Raw genomic sequence first — 6,000 nt, forward strand, 5'->3', positions numbered from 1 at the left:
GGGCAAGCCGCTGCCCCTTAAACAGTGGTTTTCCAGCTATGGTCTGCAAAGCCATCATGATTCATGAATGAATTTTAAGGGCTTCATAAAAAGGTAACAAAAAAAAAAAAGCAAACCTATTATCAGACGACTTGAATTCATAAGGGGGCATCAGGCATTTGCAAATCAAAAAGCCTGAAAACCACAACTCTAAAGTTTCAGCTAAATAAGTTAATGAGTTTAAGGCTAGAAATTTTTGATTCCCAAGTTGGTTTGGAAGCAAATAAAAACACAAAGTCTGAAAGCTGTCCCGGGCACCTATTGCAATTTCTCCAGTCAAAGTCTGGTAGTTGGATTATGATTTGATTTAAAGATATGGTTGTATTTCTAATTAAGTTTTGTTCATTACAGACCTAGGACAAATCATAAACTCTTCCTGCTGGGGAACAGCACCTGTGTAGAGGCCGATACATTTTTTTTCTGCATGCGAAGCTAGTATTCCCAAAAGAGAAGAAAGTATACAGAAAAGTGTTGGTCAAATTAGCAGGCGAGGGGTATAATGGACAGGCCAAATCAGGGTAAGTTAAGGGGATATTCATAATATTTCATTTGACCATGTTAAAGACGTTACTTTTTTTTTTTACTGCTAGAATGGCGATGATAATGTACATTGCCAGATCTGTATCGAGAAAGGCAGTCTGTTTTATCTGGAACTGCCAGAGAGGGCAGGAAGTTTTTAAAGAATCCTTTGCAAGACGCTTGGTGTCTTTATTAAAGGAGCTTGTCAGCAAAGGAACCTCCCGGTTCCCGATGACATTACAGATGTCTCGGTGAACTTGATACTGTGCAAATACCAAGATTCCAGAGAAAAGAGTTTAGGGACAAAAGAGAATAAGCTGTTGGGAAAGCAGGGGGTCCCCTTTAACTTCTTTGATGTAACTTGTTTTCAGTCCGCATCTCCTAGAGGAGAGAGTTGTTTTTTTTTTTTTTTTTAATTCAGGTAAGTAATAAAATTTTTTCTCTCCGTTATGAGTTAAGGCTGTGAGCACAGCTGTTTTGGACTTGCTGTGTCTTGGCGAACATTAAGCAACCGCATAGGGAGACTCTTTAAAATTCAAAGCTTTGTTCATAGATGACAAAGACAGAATGGACCTTTATTATGATTTATTCTGTCTTCTTCCATTATCCTGGCTATTCAGCTTACCATTGTATTTCCCAAGGTACAAAACAATCCAGTCTTATTCAGTAGTATATCTGGACAAAATGCAATGCTACAGTGCTCCAGATTGCTTTAATAATAATAATGTAATAATTTCATTGCTGTTTTTCCATATCGTTCTTCTAGACGGTGTTACTTTTTACCAGTAAATACCAAGACACTTTACAGAGAAGACAAGAGGAATATTGAGATAAAGAAATGTTTGCCTTGTCAGTCACTTAGGCCAAAAACAAAGTCAGGAAGAGTCCCTGGGTCTCTTCCACCACTAGACAATTCTGCCACCTTGAATAACCTGTTGCCTGGCATTGACTCATCTCCTGCCTTTTTTTAGTTGCTTTTTCTGCATTTGCAGTGTAACTGGCTGGAGGCTATCCACACCGCTGGGTGCTGCCAGCTCGAGCGCTCTGGCCGGCCGTTTGAGCTGTGGTGGAGATGAGTCGGCTGCGATGCGGAGGCTCTCGGCTGGCAGGTTTGTGCTAGGCTGGGCAGAGGGCCGCCTCGCCGCATCTGGCCTGTGCCTGACTAGCGTGACACGTGGGAGAGCTCGCTAAGCTCTGTGTGTAGTCACGCTCATTTTTGCTACTTTCAAAAGCCCCTTTTGGAAGAAAAAAAAACAACCTAGGCTTATCCAGGAACCTGATTAACAGATATGGAAAGACCCCAGAGTTTTTCAAACTTTTTGAGAAGCAATATTAAGCATGAATTGCAGCCTTTATGTTCTGGTGCCAGTTTTCTCCTGATGTAGTACTCTGAATTGAATGGAACGTAAAGCAACGTGATTGTTTCTATCTCTGGTAACGTTTAATGTCTGCCTCATGCCTTGGCTAGCTGTCAGTCTTTTGACAAATTAATGGGGGTGTCTGTTTCTGAAGGCTGTCATTTGATGGTATTCATGGTATTGAGAGACAAGATCTTCTCAAAGCATAGAAATTTTTCAGAAGCTGGATTAGACCAAGCTGTCTACATGTCTTTCCAGTTACGCTTCTCTGAAAGGCAGGAGTAAAAAGCACCAGAACTGTTGACGTACAAGATTTGGTTGCGGGAGGGGGGGCAGGTTCGTGTCATCTTAGAAGCCTTCAAAATGCTGTTCACTCATTTCCACATCTAAAAAAATTTCTTACTAGAACAAACCTTGAGATTGTTAGTGGGTGCATAATTCAGAGCAAGAGTCCTCATTTGTCCACAGGAGGTGTTCGCTGCAGACCAGGGACGAGGCAGAAGTGCCTTTGCTCTGGCTCTGTTGCGGTGTTTGCCCTGGTAACACCGTAGTTAATTCAGTTTGTTTGTCTTCTGTTGAGATTTCCCACAAGAGGACTGGATGAAGTTGGTTTTGAAATGACTTTGCTAATTACTTCTTTAACATGTGAAATAAATGAACAAAATTACTCAGGGATATTCTTATTTACATGGGGTAGAGACTTCCTCCTTGAGCAGTTGTGCGGTTCCCTTCACTTGAAGGAAAGGTAGCAGAATCTGCGCCTAAATTGATACTACAGTGCTTTTTGGCTCACACTACTGGTTTGTTTACATGAAGCCTGCTTTTATAAAGGCAAGTCTTTCCCCTTTGCCAAGATGGGATGATGAATTTAAGAATAACCATTTCAGGACATATCAAAAATTCATCCAGCCCAGCAATCTGTCATCAGCAATGACCAATATCAGATGTGAAGAGAAGAGTATAAGAACAGAGTAAACTTTTAATAATTTTTCCTCTGAATGCTCTCCAGCAGTTTGTGGTTCAAGGATTTCCAAGCCCAGAGACAGTGTCTTTGTCTTTAGTATTTTATATGCTGGTCAACGTTAACCAAATCAGCCAGGAACAAGTGGCTGAGATGGAAAAAGCCCATTGTAATTTTTACAAAGTATTTAATATTTGTTCTTTAAGGGGAAGACCACTGAGCAATCAGCTACCAAACACAAGTTTTAATCCCTAAGTAGATTTGTACCAGAGCTCTGTATGTCAAAAAAAATCTTGTTTGGTATGGAATAAATGTGGAGCATTTGATATTAACATTATACAATGCAGAAAGTAAAGATATTACTTCAGACAAAAGAACTTCCTCACATCTGCTAAAAAACCGTTTTGCAACAAGCAAGAAAAAACATTGCACTACCCCAGATCCTTGTAGGGAAGCTAGTCACTCTTTTTGCATAGAGACAAGACAATCCCAAGAGTGAAAACATCAGAGTTATTGCTTCCTTATTACCAGTTAACAACATGAACAAACTTGAATATTGATTCACCGTCACTTCAACTATTAGTCAAAGCCATCAGATGGCAGTAATACTGAATGCATACTCTCAAAAATGAGGGTTTTCAAAATTAAAGGTGTGCACAAAGGGGAACACAGGTGCAAGAGAGTATTACCGTCGCACTTCTCGTCAGTACCGCCATGCAGCACGATAGTAACGGGGTGAAAAGGAAAATTAATCTAGTAGATTTACTCCCTCCTGTATTTCCTAAGCTCCTGGTTTGCCAAGCTGTATTCCCAGGATCAAGCTCTTACTCTGCAGAAATAATGACGGACTGTCTTTTCAATCTGTTTTCGTTTTACCCTATGATTTTCATAGATCACGTGAACAATGACTAGAAGTTTCCATGTAGTGTCAAGCTGGTTTAGACTTGATGTTTCCCACACTCCTAATCTACTCCTTTAGAAATAAAACAAGTGTACACAACTTAGGTAGCACCATGGTCAAAGTATTCCTTGGTTCCTCCAGCTTTCCCACTCCAGCAGGACCACTAGGCTGTGGGCACTATTCCTCACATGGCAAAACGGCAGTCTCAATTAAACCTGTTCTGTTCTTCATTTAGGTATCCTAATTAGGGGGTGAAGTGCTGCTGAGCGTGGAGCTGCACAAACAGAACAACACGCTGTCTCACTGCAGCAGTACGTACCAACCTCAGGCAACACGTAGGCAGCTCCTAGACAAGGAAACGGCAAGGCAGCAGAATTGATAATGGTATTTAATTTTTTTTCGTAACAGCAGAACTTTTATCGAATTTTGAATGTTTCAAGGTATAAAAGATTAAGAATGGATGTCGGAGAGAGAGGCTTGGTCTTTATGTGGATATTTATTACTGTCCCAGGTAGTCCAGGAGGAAGTGCAGAGTGTCTTGTTTGGATGTCCAGCTCCATGGCGGGCAGCGCAGGCTGGCCAGAGTGAGAGCTGACCTTCTAATAACAAATGAGAGATGAGAGTGGGAATCAAAGCCTTCAAAAACAAACACAAGCGGCTTATATTTAACATGGCAGAGGGGATGCCAGTTCAAAGAAAGGTGGCATAGCAAGAGCCGTCCTAGAAAAATTTCCCTTGAGCATTGACTCAGGATGGATATAGCACAAGATGTGAGATAAGGGAGTTTTACCTTGTGAGAAGAGAGAAGTGCTCATCTATCCAAGAGATTGCTGAGACTGACAGAAGAAAGGTCTGAGCTGAAGACCAAGTTAGCGACAGGATGAGCATACACCTTGCTACTAATGTAGGCTGGACTGTCCCCTGTTCGGGAACGGCTGGTCTGAGGACATTGTTTGGATATCAGGGTGCTGCCGTAGCATTAAGGTAGAAAGCATGCTAGCTCATGGTGACCGCTCCCTTAGGATGTGGACTTTAATCCATGCATTCATTAGTTTGACTTTACATAAGGCTATTTAAGTGCGTTTCTTCTGTTTGGGGGATGTTTGCCTACATCTGTTGTGCAATTAAGACCAGCAATAGCTTGTTGTTTGCGGCACGGCTGGGACTGCAGCGTGGTCGCTGCATCCAGTGCCGGCAGCTGCCAGAGCAAAGCAGCCTTCAGATAGGCAGTCTGTCTGCAAGTAACTCCCAGCCCACCTCCCGTACGGCAGCTTGCGGGGAGGGTGGGCTCTCTGAGAATAAGTTTCGTCGTTCAGGGCTGTCCAAAGAGCTTGAGTCTCTTTCTAAATACAAAATGCAGCCGGCTTATGACACAGTTCGTTCTGTTAGCTAAAATTAATAAAAGACTGAGACTCTCCAGATACGCTCCCTCAAACATTAATACTGCAGGATGTGCGCGGGAATGCAGCGTGCAAGCATCCACATATAGGCCAGCAAGTTTATTAGCCCCAAGGCAGCACTGGCTTTTCCTGACCTGTGCTGGCTCCTACGGGGCAAATTAATGCAGGCACCAAGCAGGCAGGAGGAGGCAGCTGAGGCCAGGGCTGCTCCCGAATTCACACAACAACCTCAGAGAGAGGACCAAGCAGACAGACCCCACGTGTCTCAGCCCGTCCCCAGGGCCTCTCTGCTTCAGCTCAGCATCGCCGCCATGCAAAGGCATTTGGGTGCCTTTGAGCTGCCTTGCCTGGATGGCTTCTGTGGGTCTCTGTGCCAGAGCCAAGAAGCTCCCACAAGTGCTGCGGAGCAGGTAGGGAGGCAGCAGCGTGGTGCCAGCACCGGCCAGAGCTACCAAGCCTGTGGGACCTCAGGTGTTTCTCTATACGCTGCTGCCTTGCACTCCCTGTCCTGAAAATGGAGAAAGAACCTGCCTGCCGTTGGATGGAGGCACTGCCAGGTGATGCTCCCAAGCTGGCCTTTGAAACGATGGAGACCTGTTGGTGTGGCTTCTTGCCTGGGCCAACGTGCCCTGTCACATCTGTGCCAGGTCCCTGCCTGCCAGCCCGGTTTATGTGACCAAGTTTAAGCAGTGAGCCCTGGCTGAACTGATCTCGAAGTGGTGGAGCAGCACGGGGCGTCCGGAGCGACCCCATCACTGATGAGCCCCCTTCAGACCCTGGTGGCCTGATGTAGAGTGAAGACCAGCTGCCTCCATCTCACCT

Source organism: Nipponia nippon, unplaced genomic scaffold, assembly GCF_047370975.1.
Source record: "Nipponia nippon isolate SJK-2023a ecotype South Korea unplaced genomic scaffold, ASM4737097v1 scaffold_6, whole genome shotgun sequence".
Lineage (NCBI taxonomy): Eukaryota > Metazoa > Chordata > Aves > Pelecaniformes > Threskiornithidae > Nipponia > Nipponia nippon.